Source organism: Vanessa cardui, chromosome 25 (assembly GCF_905220365.1).
Source record: "Vanessa cardui chromosome 25, ilVanCard2.1, whole genome shotgun sequence".
NCBI classification, from domain to species: domain Eukaryota; kingdom Metazoa; phylum Arthropoda; class Insecta; order Lepidoptera; family Nymphalidae; genus Vanessa; species Vanessa cardui.
Window position 1 is genome coordinate 2,098,951 of NC_061147.1, and position 20,764 is coordinate 2,119,714.

At 32.5% G+C, this 20,764-nt stretch overlaps 1 protein-coding gene across 1 annotated transcript in view; it reads left to right on the forward strand.

Annotated features, from left to right (window-relative positions):
* Window positions 1-13,944: 13,944 nt before the first annotated feature.
* LOC124540419 (forkhead box protein P3) overlaps window positions 13,945-20,764 on the forward strand; it is an 82,946-nt gene continuing 76,126 nt past the window's right edge. Inside the window, exon 1 of the mRNA XM_047117953.1 lies at window positions 13,945-14,652. The gene's annotated coding sequence lies outside the window, so the exon portion shown is untranslated. The remainder of the gene's footprint in view (window positions 14,653-20,764) is intronic.

Sequence of the window (20,764 nt, forward strand, 5' to 3'; positions counted from 1 at the left end):
GGAGGCCTTTAGCCCAGCAGTGGGAAATTTACAGGCTGCTACTTTACTTTACTAGTACTTTCATATCTATTATGTGGAAAGAAAACTGGCCTCATTCAAAATCATAACATAATATTAACTCTAATGATCACCATGAGAGAGCAAGACATACACTAACATAGTCTGAAAAATTTACAAATCGGGAATCAGCAACCTGTCACTACAAACTATGCCCTTTTGGCACAAATAAAAGCCTAAAAAAAGAGCAATCTAATTACTAACATTAAGAATGTCATCGTAACTTTTTTATTCTTATACATTTTTTTAAATTTTAAAACACCGGTGTATTTTAAGGCTAAGACGTGTGTATATAGTATCTCTATTTCCCACTTTATCTCTTATTGTATGTTGTCTTGGGGATCTTAGCATTTTTTAATTTGATTGACGTTGCTATTTTTATTACTCTGTTGAAAATTTATTGTCTGTGAATTATTACATATGATTCTATTATTAGTCAATCTAAAATAAATAACAGGTTTATTATAATGGTACCTATTAATTGTATTTTAAGTATATGTATATTAATAATCTTTTAACGAAATATTTACAAAGACGTCTTGAAACGGATTAAATATTTATTTAAAACAAAGCCACATAGCAGTATGGGTTTGCAAATTAGAAAAAAATTCACGGTCACCCATAGACAAACGAATGTGTGCGTGACTTGTGTCATAATTACGCAAAATTTACGTGTGTGACGTAATGTGTCTTTACCTTAGAATTTTATATCGAAAATGATATCTATATACAAATAAGCCGTCAGCTTCGACAATATGAGTTACTCAATATAAATATATAAACATAATTAAATATATTAATCATGTCAAAATTGTTGTTTTAATTTTTTTCCAAGCTGTAATGTTAATAATATTACTTTCTACAAACCGTTTATATTATTGAACATTTTATCAACGTACAATTTAATCAATAGAGCTTCTTATTTTCATAATATTGAACTTTAAACCATGTTTTTTTTTATAATAACTTCTTTATTAAAAAAATACTTGAAATAATAATGCTGGTATTCGCGGTGTTTTAAGTTATTTTACGGAATAGCCTAACAAAGTTACTAAAGAGTTAATAATACTTGTTTCATGATTTGGTTGCGTTCATATTCTATTTCTACCATCTTCCTTTTCTAAGGTCTTAAAAATTCGCGCGTACAAGAGAGCCCGCTGTCCATTTGAATGAAATATTTTGATGGATTTATGTTAATGGACGTTGACGGTGTATTTTTTTTAATCTGTAACCATTGATACTTTAAAACCTATAGAGGTACTACGCAAAATACGTGCAAGATTTAGACAGAAAAAAAATTACACGCATTATGTCGACGCATTAATACGAATAGTATAGTGTTTTTATTTTATTATCTTACTAGTTGATGTTAACTGTCTGGTATAACCATGTTTATTTAAGAAGCCTTTACGTTGATGTATTATATGTGTCAATATAGATGTATTAAATTTAATTACATGAATTCACAGATTATATAGAACGCAATTAGGAAAAAAATATTTGAAATTGAGATTTTCATTGTTATACAATGTTATACCTTTGTAAGATTTAAAAATTTTAAAAAGATTTAGACAGATAATATCATGATATTCTCCCTCTGTCCAATCGAAAAATAGAGAATTATATTTATTATATATATTTATTTGTGCTCATTTCCTATTTTCTGCTTTCATTTATTATTATTTATTATATTTCATCTCCAATCATTGATTATGATTAATTTTCTATTTTAATACATATTGTGCAATATGAGTGCTAAGAAGACTACCTTTAAATATTAGAACATTAGCCAAGATAATTTTGAAATGTATTTTTTTTATAGTTAACTATAGATACCAAATACGTCACTAAGAATTAAATATTCATCTATAATAGTGCTTTTCCGATGTAATAATATAAATATAATATAATAAAAAAAAAAATAAACCTTAAATTACCGTTTTCCTCGCGAATTGTTCCTGGGTCTGCTATACTGAACATAATTCTTCTACATAACTACGTATAGTACGACACAACTTAGATATAGCATCGACAAAAATCGTAAAACCGATCACATTCGAATTAAGTACGCTATCCCAAATTATCAATATTTATTTCTCATGTGAATATGATCTTTAAGCAAAGGTAATAACTTGTAATATCATATGACATAATATATTCGTCAATTTACATGCACTTGCTTTCTCGGGTTGAACTGAAGCGAGAATCCATAGCGACGAATAGCGTCGAATGGCGCGATAGAGAACTATTTTTTGGATGTATAAATCGATATTAATCGAATAGAAATAGAATTTGCCAATACCACAGCTAAGTTGTACTACGATATTAATTTATTTGTCAAAGTTCCGATTCAGTTTGATGACATTCAAAACGCCATTTTTTCATCCAACAAATCCATAGTGAATACCATAGACTATTCAAGCTTCCGACAGAATGGTTTCACGTCGATTCGATGTCAAATATTTTTAATTTGTCTTTATTCCTTCTCTGGTGGGAATAGACGATTTAAAAACTATATTCATCCTCGTGTACGGAGTGGCGGGGTGTGTTTGTTGGCAATAAAACAAATAAACATACTCTTGCATTTTTGACAAAATGACGACCTAAATAAACATTCGTTTCTCATTTAACACACAGCTTAAAATTCAGGTGGTTTATCAACATGGGAAGGGTTTTTTAATATTTCTTAATAAATATTATGAACGGATACTTATAATTCCATTTTTTTAGATATACAACCTGCTTAAGTTTCTATTTGATCGTAAGTAGTCACCGTACAAAGATTTATTATGGCATGGCAACACATATTACCAATACCTTAGAGCCTTGAGAACTTGTGTTGAACAATATAAAATTGCCGCAAAGAACTATAAGACATACTGAATAGTCTTGCTTCCAACTGGTAACTTATTCTTGTTAAAATAAGCCTCTGCGAAATAAAAGTAACCTACGTCTTAATTCTTATCCATCACATCTCAAAACAATTGAGTTAAAGATCTTGGCTCTCAAATATATACATTGTAAGGTTGAAGGAAAAACCGGAGCTGCCCTAATATGATGGGAGAAAGATAAGGAATTACGCCACACTACTTTCAGTATTTAGTGTTAATACTTGCATTCCAATCAGAGATATACACCCTACACATTTAATAGATCTTAACAGGAAACAAACAATCAAAATTTCGGGCTCAAGATCTTCGCTAGAAATGATGAAGATCTACAAAGATAACACTGATTAAAAAGTCCATCTAGGGAGGTATTAGGAACATAAGAGGGAAAGAAAAAGACTTCAGGCTTCATTTTGGTTAACAGCACACGTTGGAATGTCAGGGAGTGAATGAGCAGACAAGCTCACAAGCTCGCTTGAACCTTATACAGGTCTGTACTGCGCAAAGTCTCACTGCCGACGTCAAAAGTAATGCCAAAACGGTTCCTTTATATTTAGTTAGTCAATCAACTTAAGGCACAGAGAGATATATCTGGAAAACTCACTTAAAAACTGGAAAGTGCCAAAGACAACCTCCATATATGGACTATCGTACCAGGTTCTGGAAAAATAAATTGGATCATAGGCAACTTTATTTTAAAGAAGACAATGTAGCTAACACCTCAAAGAGGCGAAGAACGACTTAAGACTATCGCAATCCTCACGACTGGCATCAGAAAGCAAGACCATAAAGAGTAAAAACGGGTGACAGTGGATGAGGTGACTTTTTTATGGTATAGGTTGGCGGACTAGTATATGGGCCACTTGATGGTAAGTGATCACCATCACTAATAGACAATGATGCTGTAAAAAATATTAACTATTCCTTACATCATCAGTGTACCAACCTTGGAACTAAGATGTTATGTCCCTTGTTACACTGGCTCACTCACCCTTCAAACCGGAACACAACAATACTCAGTACTGTTATTTGGTGGTAGAATAACTGATGAGTTGATGAGAGAGAGAGGCAGCACCTATCCAGACGGGCTTGCACAAGGCCGTGCCGCCAAATGAAACACTTTGGAGCTAATGATGACATCGGATATCATTAGTGCTCTTTCTCATCGGAGATGAATCAAATTTAACACAATCTATCAGACAATCACTATAAAGCAACATATAATTGTCCAAGACATTTTCAATAGTATTTCGGTTAATTTCAGATACAGTTACTGGAAGTAAATTGTATTTACAGGTGATATTTTTTATCCTAACGGATTAGACAATGAATAGACCAATTATGTTTGTTTACAAACATTTAGGGCATACTATAATACCCAGGACCTTAACTAAAAAGAAAACAACCAAAATACGTCATAATGATCATATTTCTTATAGTTCCAGTGTCTTCAAAAGAAGTTTTTTTTTTATGTGATAGGTGGCAAACGAGCAGGAGGCTCACCTGATGGAAAGAGACTGCTATGGAGATCTGCAGCACCAGGGGCTTACAGGTGAGTTGCCGGCCTTTAAGGAAGGAGTACACTCTTTTCTTGAAGGTTACCATGTCGTATCGGTTCGAAAAAGCTGGTTCCACAAAGTGGTTGATGATGAGACGACTACTTAATAATGAATACTCCAGTTTACTTTCCAATTTACTTCGTCGCCTTTTCCAAACTAAACAACATATTTAAAAATCATTCAATTTTGAAGAAAAGCAATCAAATGTTTGATCTTTAATTTGTTTAAAACATAGTAATAAAAATCTTATTGAGCCATTTTGTTTAGCATTGGAGGTCAGATAAGACTGATCTTAAAATTTCTAAAACTGTGTAACATAATATTTATAAACAAGTAGGAACGTCAATATTTCGGGAAGTATTATTCTCGTATCTATGTTGCTATCTTATCTTTTCGATCGCTATTGTATATTTGTTGTCGTCAAGGTTAAAACAACATTCAACAAACATAGCGCTACGCATCCAAACCGGCTACAAATAAGAATTGGTCTTGGTTTCCCCTGTACTATCTTAGAATTTGTCTTGATTTTGAAACTAATATTATAAATACAAAATTATATTTGTTTGTTGGTTTGTTACCCTTCCACGTCTTAACTTTTGTTTTGTATCATTAAATTTAGTAACTTTGAGGCACAGAAAAGGTCCTAAAATATTCTCCCAATATGGGCTGCTGACACTGACACACCGGACACGTATAATATGTAATATTATATAACTACAGAGTTTCTTGTTAGTTCTTCTTGAATCGATAACCGACTCGACGGTAGCTTTACATTTAATATATTGCTAAAAAAACAAAAAAAAAAAACAATTCATCCAACCAACCAAATCAAGAGTATTTGAATAAAGAATATTTAGATTCTATAGGTTATATTGTCTATGGTATAGTACTCTACCAGTCTGAGGGCTAATTCTACTAATTTATAATGGATACGGTTTATTAGCGTTTCGATTCCGATCTAACATCGATCAAACTGCAATTGTTTTGGACTATTACAACATGGGAAACGAAAATGGAAATTATTACGTGTTGATTTGATAGCGGAAATGCGAGAATTTTTAGTAGAATGGACCCCCTATTCCTTACTTAGATCAAGAAAGGATTTTAACTTCAGGCGTTGATCATTCCCTTTCAACTATTCGTTGTACTTCCTCGATGATTACTATTGACCAAATATCTTATAGGCTGAGATATTTTAGTGAAGTAAATAATGTATTAAAAATGTGCTTAAATAATCCTGAACCGGAGGATGGCTCAGATTAAAAAGATTTTCATTGTACATATTCTATTACATAATGATTGATTAATAATGCAAGACTATCAAATTTAAAGTAGGTGAATATGTTGGTAATCACATTATAACTGAAACCTACTTTGTAACGACCTGCATCTTCTGATATTTATGTGCTAGGAGTTAGGAGTTCTGTCTGTAAGGTTTTACAAAAACGATAGCTGGATTCGTATAGAGCGTTTCACTTGAATTCTATTTTTAAATTTTTCTCCATATAGTCACACTGAAACGGCCCCCGTTATACCTATGTTATACAGATTCACGCTAAAACTGCCCCCGTAACACTTTGGTTATATATTCTGTTATATAGAATGAACAAACATTTAAATAAAATATAAATAAAGGCTCTAAGTGTATCAACATAAATATTCGTATTTTTATGTTTAGAAAAACTTTATCTTTAAGGCACGGATTCGAATCCCGGTCACTATGTTATCAAAACATACGCACACACTCGCAACAATGTTGATATTATCTTTGTACACAGCCAAACATATTAGATTACGTTTTTGTACCAAATAAATCTTAATTTGCAATTGTTTTGTTTTTTAATGAATAACAAATGAAGATTCGTTCGTTCTCTACCCTGCTTCATTGAAATCCATTCGATTTGAAAATATTTATTATTCTATGAATATAGTAATAATTGCATTACTATATTTGTAGGTATTATTTGCATAGAAGAAGCCGACATAACCCCAACGTCATTTATAAGTTTCTGACATATTAAAATTATTTTATAGAACTAAGCAAGATTAGATAGAATTTATTCGCAACATTTTAATGATTTGACATAAAAACATACACTGTTCTTATGTTTTGCTTATAACAACTTCAATTTTATTTCCACAATTTGATAACAGTCTCCTTTTATTGTTGGAATAGAGCATACCTTAATTTATAAGTTTATTTAATAAAAAAAATTACAACTTTGCAGTTTTAATACCTACTGAAATAGATATACAATAAGGAAGATATAGATTTTGAAAGATATCAAACAATAAAGAAATATTTTTATTCCAAGGGTTTATTAACATAAGAATTAATAACATTAAATGCTTAAATATATACAAATATGAACTAAAACTAGTTATTATATAAATATTGACCGCGTGGAATGGTGGCAAGAATGCTAGCAGAACTTCCCCGTTGAATCGCAATTGCGATCCTCTGAGCAAAAAACGAACCAGCCCTCCTGTCACCAGTGGAGGCAATGAGGCGAGGTGTTATATTTTTGATGAAGCTTCATGCACCACTACTCCAAGGGCCAAGCGTTTCGACAGCAAATTATTACAAGTAAAATATGAATATTAAAAATTTTGTAAGTTTGTGTATGCATTTATTTTTGTTATAAATAATGCTTGATATTAAGCATAGCAATAGTTAGTAATTATATAATTAGTAAAGAGTAATAAAATTGTCTACGTCCAAATCACATAAATCTTTAATTAGTTGATATGTAAAGCATGCCAGAAAACTATGTTAGGGCAGGGTATTCCGGAGGACTAGAGGAGTATTAAAATCATAAACCAAAATGTACTTTATTGCAGTAAGGTTTATAAGCACTTTTGAAACGTCATAGGGTATCCAGAAGCGGCATGGGCGACGGGAGTGTTAGTACACGATCATGACGTTAAAGAGGCCTCCAAATATAAGGGTAACTATAACATAAACATAAAGGGTAACAATAAGTATAGGTATAAAACCCGTTTTTGTACAGTTTTAAACAGTTGAGAATTTAAATAGAATATTTCATACAATGGTATAATCATATCATTATTTCCAAGTAGGTATTTCATATATAAACGTTGTAAACAAATTGGAAAAAACGGACACTAATAATTTTGAGGCCCCAGGATAGACTAAGGCTACTTGTCCAGTGGCGGACTAACTGGGGGACGGAAGGGCGGCTCGACCCAGGCCTTCAGTCTTGAGGGGCCCAAATGCATCCGCGTTCCTCTGATCAAGTCCTAAACAGGACTATAAAAATGTACTTAGCACCTACATCATTTCATCAAGATCAAGCTATACTCTACAGCCATCTAGGCTTTTTACTCATAAAGATAAATAAATATGTATATTTAATAAAGAAACATGATATAATAAATAAACATAAACGCTTATGTATACAAATGTAAATTGAATGAAAGGTTTATATTTTTTTTAAAGTTGGGCCTCATCCGGGCCTCTGACGGGCTTAGTCCGCCACTGGGCTTGACACACTATAATTATGTCAAAAACGTTCCAAAACGAATGTAAGATAAATAAGATATATGTATAGTTACAAAACCACAAAAAAAATATATACTAAATTTAAACTAAAATTACAATATATATATATATATATATATACATATATAGTGGTGCTTGCCTGGGTTTAGGCCCGCAATCATCAGTTAAGATGCACGCGTTCTAACCACTGGGCCATCTCAGTTCTATATATATTTTATATATATATATATAATTAGAAAAAATAATATATATATATATATATATATATATAATTTTAGTTTAAATTTAGTATATATTTTTTTTGTGGTTTTGTAACTTTTCTCCTGTTGTATGATTTTGCTTGTCTACCTTTTAACTTTCCTGTCTATGTTTCTTCTTTCTTGGGTATACTGGAAGAAATCTCTTCTAGGGATAAGTATACCTTTTAAACTTATTTTTTCTGTGTACACATTTTCACCTTCTATGTATCTGACAAGTTTAATAAATGGTTAAATAAAAAAATAAAATAATAAGACATACTAACTCGTAAAAAATTAATAATAATGTCTGTTTCGATAAGTTTTATCATACATAATTAATTAATTACCGATCTAATTTAAACCGGTAATTATCATTAAACGTGTCTATAAAACACAACATTATATTATGTTACCTGTGTGAAGAAAAATTATTTTAGCAAAAGATATAGTAATATAAAGTTTTCTGTCGATATTATCATCGAAAATTATTGCAAAGAAGTTGTCAAAAAGAGATACAATTATATATAGAACTTAGATGGCCCAGTGGTTAGAACGCGTGCATCTTAACTGATGATTGCGGGTTTAAACACAAGCAAGCACCACTATATATGTGTATATATGTTATCCAGGTTACCCAGACTGAAATTGTGGTTAGAACGCGTGCATCTACACTATATATATGAGCTTAATTTGTGTTTATAATTCATCTCATGCTCGGCGGTGAAGGAAAACATCGTTAGGAAACCTGCATGTGTCTAATTTCATCGAAATTCTGCCACATGTGCATTTCACCAACCCGCATTGGAACAGCGTGGTGGAATATGTTAATTTACAGGCTGTTACTTTACTTTATATTTAGATTCTACTCTATAGATTTTTTAGAAAGAGAACATAGGAAATTATTTTAATTGGGCTTTATATGACTTATTTTTATGGCATATTTGTTTCAATATGATTTCGATCATATGACCTTGAATGGAGAGTACTAGTCATTATCTGGTCCTATATATACTCTTCCACGAAGTACTTGTTAAGTTCAAGTTTTTGGTTTATCTCATATCTTAAATCAAATGGTCAAATAAGTGATAACGAATTTGTCTTAGAAAAAATATGCTTGTGTACCTAAAAATGCATGTTGTCTTAAAGATTCGCACACTTTATATTATGTATAATGTGGAAGAGTAGCGCCTGCTGATGGTCCTTAATAAATAATTAAAAAAAAAGAAAATCCTGATTGGTCTAATTAATCGTTGGACACTTTTAGCGGAAATACAGCCTGATTTACTTTGAAAATAGGTTACCCAGTCTGAGATGGTCTAGTGGTTAAAACGCGTGCACCGACATAATATATATGAGCTTAATTTGAGTTTATAATTCATCTCGTGCTCGCCGGTGAAGGAAAACATCGTGAGGTAACCTGCATGTGTCTTATTTCATCCAAATTCTGCCAATCCGCATTGGAACAGAGTGGTGAAATATGTTCCAAATATTCTCCTCAATGGGAGAGGAGGCCTTAGCCCAACTGTGGGAAATTTACAGGCTCTTACTGTACTGTTACCATACCCAGGTTATGCCACGTAAGCACCAGGATGTCACATACTCAAACTCATATTCAAACACAAAGTAAGTACTACATAGATACTACTTAGTGCGTTTTATCGTCATAAACTTCTTTTGAAAAGTTGTTTAAATTGATTAATTAAACCAAAACCAACAATATAAGCTGTTAATTAACAAAAAAATCTTTTAAACTACGCTACATAAAGTGACTCCAAGCGCTTGAATTAATTTAATTCACACAATTAGAAACGAGAACTTCACAATTATGAAACGTATCCGTGAAATGAACACGTTGTTTCCCGGACAGAAGTTAGTCATAAATTGTTTGTATAGTTTTTAGGATTAAATCTTAGTTCAAACGTTTGTAAATAGTTATCGTTATTTAACTTCAAGTTACTCACTTAACTTGCTCCTATTTTATATACAACTGACTGTGCCCTTTTTTGCTGACTTAGTGCGTATTTAAATTTAAAGATAAAATTATTATTGTAGCCTTAGCTACTTCTTACTATTTACCTTTGACAGTGAAAGTCCTAACAAAATTGGTCCAGCTGTTTCAGAGATTAGCCTGAACAATCTGTCAGACGGACAAATATTGCAAAAAATGACATTTTGCTATGTGTACCATGTACATACGCATTTAGTTAAAAGTAAGTTATTTTAATATTACAAACAGACACTCCCAATTTTTGTATGTGTCTATATTATAAGTTGTCAATACTTTCTCCTTGCCTCCGCTGGTTCCTTTTTTTCAGAGGATCGGAACTGAAGAAAAACGGAAGAAAAATGCTGCTAGTTTTCTTGCTACCATTCCACAAAGTAAGGATTTATACATCAACTATTTTTAATTGATATTTATATTTAATTACTTAAAGTTAATAATATTAATTAAAGACAATATACAAGACGTGTTTTTGTATCGTCTTTTTAAGTCTAATCAAAACGTTAACAAAATATATGTAAATACAGATAATTAAACCAACATCTGAATTTAAAAAAAAAAGAAAACAAAAAAGGTTACATGCATTGTTCATGTATTTATATATAATGTAGTTTAATGGAACAATTAAACCCTATTGCAACATATCAGACTGTATTCCTACATAAGGTGATTGTAATTTTAATTGCAAAACGTTGCACACATTATTAAAATAGGGATTGTTCACACTAGCAATAAGTTTTGCAATGTAAAGTCTCCGCGAACGCAAAATTGGCAACTTTTTTATTATCAACAACATTTATTCCTCACAAAAATGTCAATAGACAATAATTTGCGTAACCTAACAAAGATAACCTTTATATAGGAAACTAGGGTTATGTGCGACTCTTACCTGTTAAAACCACTTTGGTGGATCTTATTGGTATAACTCATTCGTAACCTTTCCCTGTGCTCCACTCCTCAGGTGGCGATAGTGATTTCACCACTACGCATTCCTCGCCATAGCGAATATCATAGATAAAACTTCAACAACAACAACAACACCAGCCTGTAAATTCCCACTGCTGGGCTAAAGGCCTCCTCTCCCTTTGAGGAGAAGGTTTGGAACATATTCCACCACGCTGTTCCAATGCGGGTTGGTGGAATACACATGTGGCAGAATTTATATGAAATTTGTCACATGCAGGTTTCCTCGCGATGTTTTCCTTCACTGCTGAGCACGAGATGAATTATAAAGACAAATTAAGCACATGAATCAGCGGTGCTTGCCTGGGTTTGAACCCGCAATCATCGATTATGATGCACGCGTTCTAACCATTGGGCCATCTCGACTCTCAGATAAAACTTCACACTGTCATAACAGTGTGAAGTTTGCCTTCTTCCTCAGAGTTGTCTTTAATAGGTGTTATACACACGAGGCTCTTCATGTATCCACGGTCCCAAGGATGCGTCCTATTTTTTACATACGTCAAGGCTGACGCTATTACTGGAGGCTACGGAACATGCCAACTCCGTTTGGAGATTCCTCTTCCGACTTTTCTATAACTATCAAAGATAAGTGATCAACGCAAAAGGATACTTGGTGGTAGGGCTTTGTGCAAGCCCGTCTGGGTAGGTACCACCTACTCATCGGATATTCTACCGCTTAACAACAGTACTTGGTATTGTTGTGTTCCGGTGTGAGCCATTGTAACTACATGCACAAGGGATATAGCATCTTAGTTCCCAAGGTTGATGGCGCATTGACGATGTAAGAAATGGTTAATATTTCTTACAGCGTCATTGCCTATGGGTGATGGTGACTACTATCAGGTGGCCCATATACTCGTCCGCCAACCTATTCCATTAAAAAAAATACAATTCTAATATTTTTTTGGTTATGTTTTTACGTATGTGAATATTTCCGTACCTACCACGTGGGCGGGGGTATAGATATCTCATACGAAAGCAAAGGCGCGGGTAGAATATAGTATGTATAGTTAGCGGTTGATAAATCAGTTGAATAATTGATTGCAGAATTACCCATTCACTCAACGCTCAAACGTTCAATTATTATTAGTAAAAAAAGGTTTTTTTTTACTTATGGCAACTCAGATATTTAACTAAACCATTTGACTTACTCGTTTAATTAAGCCGTGCGACTATGTTTGGGCAAGAGTGTCTTGAAATCAATTTAAATCATTGCTAAACACGACTAGAACGCAATAAAAACAGTGATTAGTCTTCTGTTTAATCTCTCGACGAAATCTGACTACAAATTAACTCCTCGTTCTCACTAGTCTGATTTAAGACATCAATGAATAGATAAGACTACATAGCAAGATTAAATCCTTCTTTGTTCAAAAACTTTTTTAAAATTTTAAATTTAGAATGAAAAATTTGATTATCGAAATTTCAGTTCTTTTTCGAATGCGTTCAAAATCAACTAGAAAAATTTGAACAAACCTATTAATAGTTTGAGTTAAATAAAAACTTATAAAATAGCTTAAAAGAAAAGTTTCGTAATTAGTAAACCAAGCACATAGTACCTACATATATATGTATAACTTTTTCTAAAATCAATATTAAATAACTCGAGTTTCTAAACGAAATTAATGCAAACAAGAAAACTCATTATATATTTTGACGTTTACGTTACTAGCTCTATAACTCTTGTAGTATTATTCTATTCTATTTCCTAATTCTGTTGTGTCTAGCGTTTATTTCCAGTACGAAATATAATGGACGTTATAAAACGTTTTTTGTTTCGTTAAACTTATGCTGGCAATTTATAAAACTAAACAGCCTAATATAAGATTAAAATATATGTTATTCTTGTTCTTATTCAATGTGCTTAATAATAATATTATGTATATTTGCAAAGCACGCACATAATTAATTCGCATAGACAATGAGTTGTCGTTGGCCAGGCACATGGCATAACCTCGCGAAATTAAAAATAAATCGCATAGGCTATGGCAGCGTCCGTCCCGCCCGCGTTCCACATTCGAAATAATAATTGTATTAAGGAAACATGAACGCGGCGCATGTGTTTGTTTGTTTGTTTACCCGTCGGTGACGTCATATGTTTATTCTCGCGAGGATATCGGGGTCGAATGGAATGAACGATTATTAATATATTTTTTTGAATATTTAATGTGATCGGGTTTATTTATATTTTAAATATTTATGTACTGTTTTAAAATCCGGAATTACGATTCACTTAGGAAGTTTTGTTAATGAGTCAAATTGTATTGCTTGTATGTTGACCTTGTGTCAAAGGTTTCACGTAGTAAAGAAAACTAATACAATTGTAATACATTATAAATTTATTTATCTAATATAATTAATTATAATTGTATTAATTATTTTTTGAATATAAATAAATTTTTTGCATTTCTCATAAATTTGGTACTGCAGACTCAAGTTTAAGTATCGTTTGATGTTGTTGCTTGTGCTTTCATTTTCTCACATTACAAATTCTTATATTTCTTTACTCGTACATCTTGAAAGTTTTCACGTTGTTCCTAAGACGTATGTGTCTCATATGTTGTCCACGACATAAACAATTAAAAAGGAAGTAAGATCTGCGATTGTCAGGACGTCATGCGAGCCCAGTCGCCCCTTGTTTACACACGCACACAGCGCCGCTCACGCACACTCGGCCGCGCCCGTCGTGCCGCTTATTTAGGTATATTGTTGTTTATTTTATTCGGCGCTATGCTCTACCACGGGGCGAGCCTTTCGACTCAGTTTTAACGCGCACGTTTTATGAAACGACAACTATGCGTCGATGTTCGCTCGCTGCCGATAATTATTCATATCGGTATCGCTTTTAGCCACGAAAATAGTAACGCGGTAAACAAATTCGCGACTTTATTGCCGGCTCCGACAATAATCGTTTTTATTAATATTTTTTTTGCTCACTCGCATGTCGCTCGCCGGTGTCTCCGCGAATCTTAATAGCAGTTAATCATAGTTTATTTTTACCGCGCAACGTGTGCTAATAATTGTGTTGGGGCCTCGCCGTGTTTCTTTTATTTTGTTTTAGTTGTTAGACGAAACGCGCATCGTGTTCCGCGGAAGTTCGTTTAAAAATGGAACGTGAATTAGCATGGGATTCGGTTTGTTTACAAGGACACAATTAAAAAGATAACGACCGTAATCGTCGATCATAAACGTGTTATAAATAGATTTGACAGTTCGCGAGTTTCGAAAAGTTTCAAAAATCGAACCGAGATTTGGCGGGAACACTTGCGGGAGGTGCTAACCAAGGAGTTTAGATTGGACCGAAAGTTTTGAAAAGTGTTGAGTACACATCAGATGCGGCGAGTGTTTTTTCAACGCGTTTTCGAGGCTAAGCGCTAGTTGTTTGAACAAGTGTGTTTTCTAATGGATTTATTTTGAGGTGAGTTTAAATTTACTTGTGTGTTGGTGTTTGTATTGTTTGTTCACGGTGTTTTGTGTGCGTGTTCGCGCCGGTGGCGGGAAACTGAATACCTAGCCGGTTCGTTGCGTGTGTGAGTGTACAAACAATACGGCCGTGTGTGTGCGGACTTATTGTCACTTTATGTAAGAGGGGGAACGAGGAGGGAGATACTTGTCATGTATTTAGGCGAAGAAACGTTGATGAGTTGACTTTTTAATTTAAATGATCCTTAAACATCGATCGGAAAATGCGACGTAGGTATCTCGAATACGTTCACGATTTTATCTGAATGGCATTGATTTTTACGCGACCGAATGTTATGTAAATGAAACGAAAAGTTATTAATGTTTTTTTTTGTGGCAAAGGCATTACTTTGACGATTTCTTGTTTGTTTTTGCATTTTTTTTTATTATAGTCTGCATAAATTGCATAATGAGATTTCCTCGTATCTAACGATTATTGTAGATTAAATTGCAAGTTATAATTATTTTTACTGACTAGTTTTGAGATCATACTCCATTATTACTTTTATAAGTAAATTTTTATATGCATATTTTTAATTAGAGTTTTGCATTACAATCTATATACTTATTATATATTTATAAACTGTAAATTAACACATTAACTTTTTTTTAAATTACGAATACGATTATTATAAATATTACTATTTTAAATTTATCGATTTAAAGTTTTAAATCAATTTTATGCACATATTTATATTAGGCTGTAGACTTCCTTATTTAATCGTAAATCATTTATAAACACGTGTAAGAAACAATATAGCGAAAAAAAAAAACACCGATTTATGGTCGTTGCGTTGTCGCGATATTTTAAAGCCGTTTGAAATACATAATATATGCATTTATTAAAATAACGTTACCTAATTAAATTACCTAGCAAACTTGTTTAGTTAAAAATGTTCGAATTTCGAAATATTTTTTTTTTTATCATTTTGAATTTAGAACATACTTAAATGAGGGTTAAGAAAACGGTACGTAAATCCTATGTTTTAAAAACAATAGAATACTTCAAGATGTGTTTGTATAATTTGTTCATAATTTTTATGGTTATAATATAAAGTTAATTTTAAATGTTTCGAATGATATTTTTTTCAATTGTTAAAGGCTTCGTGTAAGGCTATTGAACTCTGTTCAGTTACACTCGAAGGCACTTTTTTGTACAGATTTTAATTGTAGCAAACGACATAACGGTCGGTTAAAATTAAGTATTATATTTAATAAAATGTTTGCAAAAAATATTTTTTGAATAAATATACATATATAACTCAGAATATTATCTCTATTATAGACTTTAATTAAATAAACTTTATCTTCAATCAAATTATACATATAATAAAAAATGTATATTATCCGCGTCAAAACCGGCATGGATCAGGGGATAGGACACGTGGACTTCAAACGAATAGTGGGTTGAAATCCGGACTAAATAGATTTTACAGTTTTACTTTGTTTTTTTTTTTTTTTAATTTATCTTTGTGGCAAAGAATACCAATAGGATGTAAGGTTGAATTTCTTTCATGTGTAAATAACTATGAATGAAATTGTGTAGTATAAACTTTAAAATTTTTGGCATTCGGAATTTTTAGCCCAGCTGTGGGAAAGTTAGGTTCTGTGTCTATAATATAAAGTAGTGGGGATCTGTTTAAACAATTATGGGCGTGAATACTTCCCTCAATATATATTTTGAATATTTGACAATCACAGACGTCTATTAGATACGGCCAATATTTTTTATATCTCAGAACAGTATCGATTATTTACACTTTTTATATATTTTTTGTTATCCTCAATGTTTACAATACGTAATACTTTTGAGAACTTACGGGGAATATCCGTTTACATTAGGTCCATAGTGAGATTTTTAATTTCATCTAAACTCTAAAGTGCTGATAAAAAAAAAACAAAGATTGTTTAATTATAAATTTTGCTCTTAACATTGTTAGTAAACCTCTATGAAATGATCTTTACAAAATTGAATAATTATATATTTAGGCTGTACGCTGAAAACCATTGCCTTTACCAAGCGAGAAGATTAAAAAAATATTTATACAGATAAATGAATACATTTCCAAAAAAAATTAAATTTAAATAGAGAACAGCTAATCGCAACACACTATTTTGTTTTAATCGTTTGAAAAAAGAACAACGGCAAATCGAACTGAGAGTGATGGGAAATAAAGTTGTTAGTGTCTATGATAATATACAGGGAATTGTTTCAATTAATTCGCAATTCCCAACACTATTTAAATGGTCAGGTTATCAAGGAATAATTACTTATTTGTCTACTAATTACTTGTAAGTAGATTATTTATCAGCGATGTTCACGCACCAAGAGTCATTTGGGCAAAAAAATATTCAGCAAGCAATTTTAATAATAAGTATTACCATATTGTATCGCTTAAGTTTGAAAATATAACACTTAATTATGATATAAAAGGAAATTACTATTTTTTACTTGTTTTTTTTTTTAATATAGTTACTTATATATATACAAACTATTTAATAACTTTTTATCGCCTGTTGCCTTTTTTTTTTCTAAATTTGTTGGTTCTTGTATTACGTTTATTATCAGGTTAGTTCATTTATGTTATTGGTAAAAATACATAAATGGGTTTTTTTATAAACTGTTTTATGATTTTAAAACGGTGTTTTTTGCCATTAAACAAGATTTTATATATGATATCATTGTTTTATTTGAATTTCGAATTAAATAACGAATTTGATAAATTATTTTTATTGTTAATTTTTTATAAATATAACCATCAATTGTTTAGTTTTGTTGTATTCGAAAACGGTATACAATATTTTAGTAATATTCAGAAGCGATCGTGGTCTAATTCCCTAGTAGTTTTGATACTGAATACTTAGATGATTATTTACACAATCAAGTGAACTAATTTGATAGCATTACAATATATAACTATCTTTTTCTCATCTGTGATGTTATTTATATATATTCGTATCATATTCTCTTGAATCTCCTCCTATGAAGTCGGTTCAAAAGACTTTCTTTTAGAATAGTCGAAACTGTTTTACATTTAACTGTTTTTTAGGTATAATAGGCTATTTGACAATGCGAAAAATAAATTATGAATTATTGTAATCAGTATATTATAAATTTAAATTGGTTATTTTCTAACGAAAGTTGAAAATAATACTTATTTTATTCAAAAAACCATAAATAAAAATGATTTTTTTCAAACGTTTGTCACGTGACACAAAACGCTCCTGATTGGCTGAGCTTATAATGAAGTTACTTTCTTGTAAACTTTGCTTTTCATCTATATTAAAATACAGGAAAGTGACGTCACCGACCCCATTGCAGCGCCATATTGTTCAATTAGCGTTTTTGCGGCAAATATGTACTAGAAATAAAAAAACAACTTTTACTGGGTTCCTTAACTTCTACTAAATAATATAAAATGGATTTTAAAAATCAGTCAAATAGCGTATTGTATGTCATTGGTTTAATAATGCTATCTTCTTTTTTCAAACGTCGAATTCATGATAGTGAAAAGGATAATCTGTATTTATTGAAAAATCACTCAAATAATGCCGAGTATTTTTAGTGTTTTATTAAGCTCTATACAGTGAATGATTTAATCAATACATATAAAAGGATTCTCGAAACTCAACTCAACTCAAACCGCAAAACAAGACGGTGAAATAAAGACGATATCGTCATTGACTTTTACTGGGTTGGGTTTTGAGTCAGCTCATCTGGGTAGGGCCCGTCTCATCAGATATTCTACGGCCAAACAGTTATCTAGTATTGTCGTGTTCAGGCTTGAAGGGTGAGGCAGTGTAAACTGTAACTACAGGCACAAGGGACATAACATCGTAGTCATCGCCAAAGTAACATCACGCATTGGTGAGATATGAAATCGTCAATGTCTTAGTGTGATGGTGACCTCTTACCATCAAGAGACTCATATCCCAGTAACGTAATTGGGTTGTCAATATTTCGCAAGTGAAAAACGAAGTGAATACTTACAGAATTTCACTGCTAGTTATATACACGAAATGTTATATCGAAAAGTCATTAATTAACTTTTACATACAAGTTAACGTATGGGAAATTTATGATGGATTTTATGAGTAAGAATAAATCTTACTATAATTTAATGACTAGCATATAAAAATACGTTTTGTTGATGTAATTTATTTGTACAAGTTTGTTATTTTACAAAACAAACTAGCTCCTCTGGAAATTGGAAATTCATTATAAAAGCGGAAATAGAGATGACCGATGATTGCGAGTTCAAGCCCAGGCAAGCACCACTATATATATGTGCTTAATTTTTGTTTATAATTCATCTCGTGCTCGGATGTGAAGGAAAACAACGTGAGGAAACCTGAATGTGTCTAATTTCATTGATATTCTGCCACTTGGCATTCCACCAACCCGCATTGGAACAGCGTGGTGGAATATGTTTCAAACCCTTAATGGAAGAGGAGGACATATCTCAGCAGTGGGAAATGTACAGGCTTTGTTTTACGGACGGAGGCTCCTTCCATAAAACAAGTATTAGCTCCTTCAAGCTAATCTTCGTAATTCTCAAGGTCAAATCAGAAAAAACTTAGAAACCAATTTTTGGGTATAAATTCACGTGCCTCCGAAAGCACTTAAAGCCACTGTTTCTGCCTGAACTTCCTCATTCGATCGAACTTCATATCATCATAATTAGAGATCTTGTCTTACACCTGACACCAAAACATTTCTTGATTATTATTTTATCTTAAGAAGGTCGCTATGGTCGAAATCAGCCAAACATCAAAAATCAAAAGGTCCAATATTCTCGGCTAGAACCGTGAACCATTAAATCCTACAAAACCCTTTAAATAATTAACACATTATTTAAATTACAAATTTTTTGTGTTTTATTTATGCTATTGATTAGCGGACGAGCATTTGGGCCACCTGATGGTAAGTGGTCATCACCGCCCATAGGCAATGCCGCTGTAAGAAACATTAACAATTCCTTTCATCGCCAATGCGCGACCAACCTTGGGACATAAGATGTTATGTCCTTTGTGCCTGTAGTTATACTGGCTTACTCACACTTTAAACTGGAACAGAACAATACTAAGTACTGTTATTTGGCGGCAGAATATCTGATGAATGGGTGGTACCTACCCAGACTGGCTTGCACAAAGCCTTACCACATTACTCCGTAATGCCAAAAATATTCCTATATATGTTTCTATTTAGTTTAATTAATATTATAAATGCGTCACTTTATTTGGAAGTTTGATACTCAACGCTCGACTGAACTATATGTAATGATGATTTGGCGCTAGAGTCGGTTATGGAACGTAAGGTCATAAGTGCAGCTGTCAATTATACAAATAACGATTCCGGTTAGTTATACTGATTAAGAACAGAGAGCTGAATTTTCTTTTTATTTAAGATGGAACTAACGTTTAGTTTTGAGGACGCGTCGTTTCGCTCTGCGTTTTAATACGCTTGTATTTATTCTAGAACTTTATAAAAGTATATAGGTATACTGTCTAATGTCAAAAGTCATAGATTTTGTCACTTCTATGCCACGTCAGTGTAGTAAATAACCTTTTCTGCGCCCTGTGCGAGCTTCTATACTTGCGCCCTGTGCAAGCTTCTATAACTGCGCCCTATTTAAGCAGACCCTTTGCCTATTTTACTGTCTCGCTCAGTACAACTTAAACGCAGGTTCACTACTGCAAAAGCGTTGCCCATTAACGATAAACACTAAACACAAATACGCTCGTGCGCTGCCAAAAAAATGAGCGCAATGTGTGTTTTTATGATATTAGCACGTTTGTATTGGAAACGAGTATTAGGGGCTCAGCGGAATCTTAACAAGAGCAAAACGAAAAAACAATAGTCCTGCCCATTCTGTCTATTCTTGCGCCCTCGAGAATCTGCGCCCTGTGCCTGGGCACCGGTGGCACCGCCCTATTTACGTCACTGTGCCACGTTACACTGGCTCACTCAACCATCGAACCGGAATACAAGAATACTAAATAATGTACTAAGTGTTTAATATTTAGTAACACAAACAATTTACTACACTTTTTTATATATACAAAAG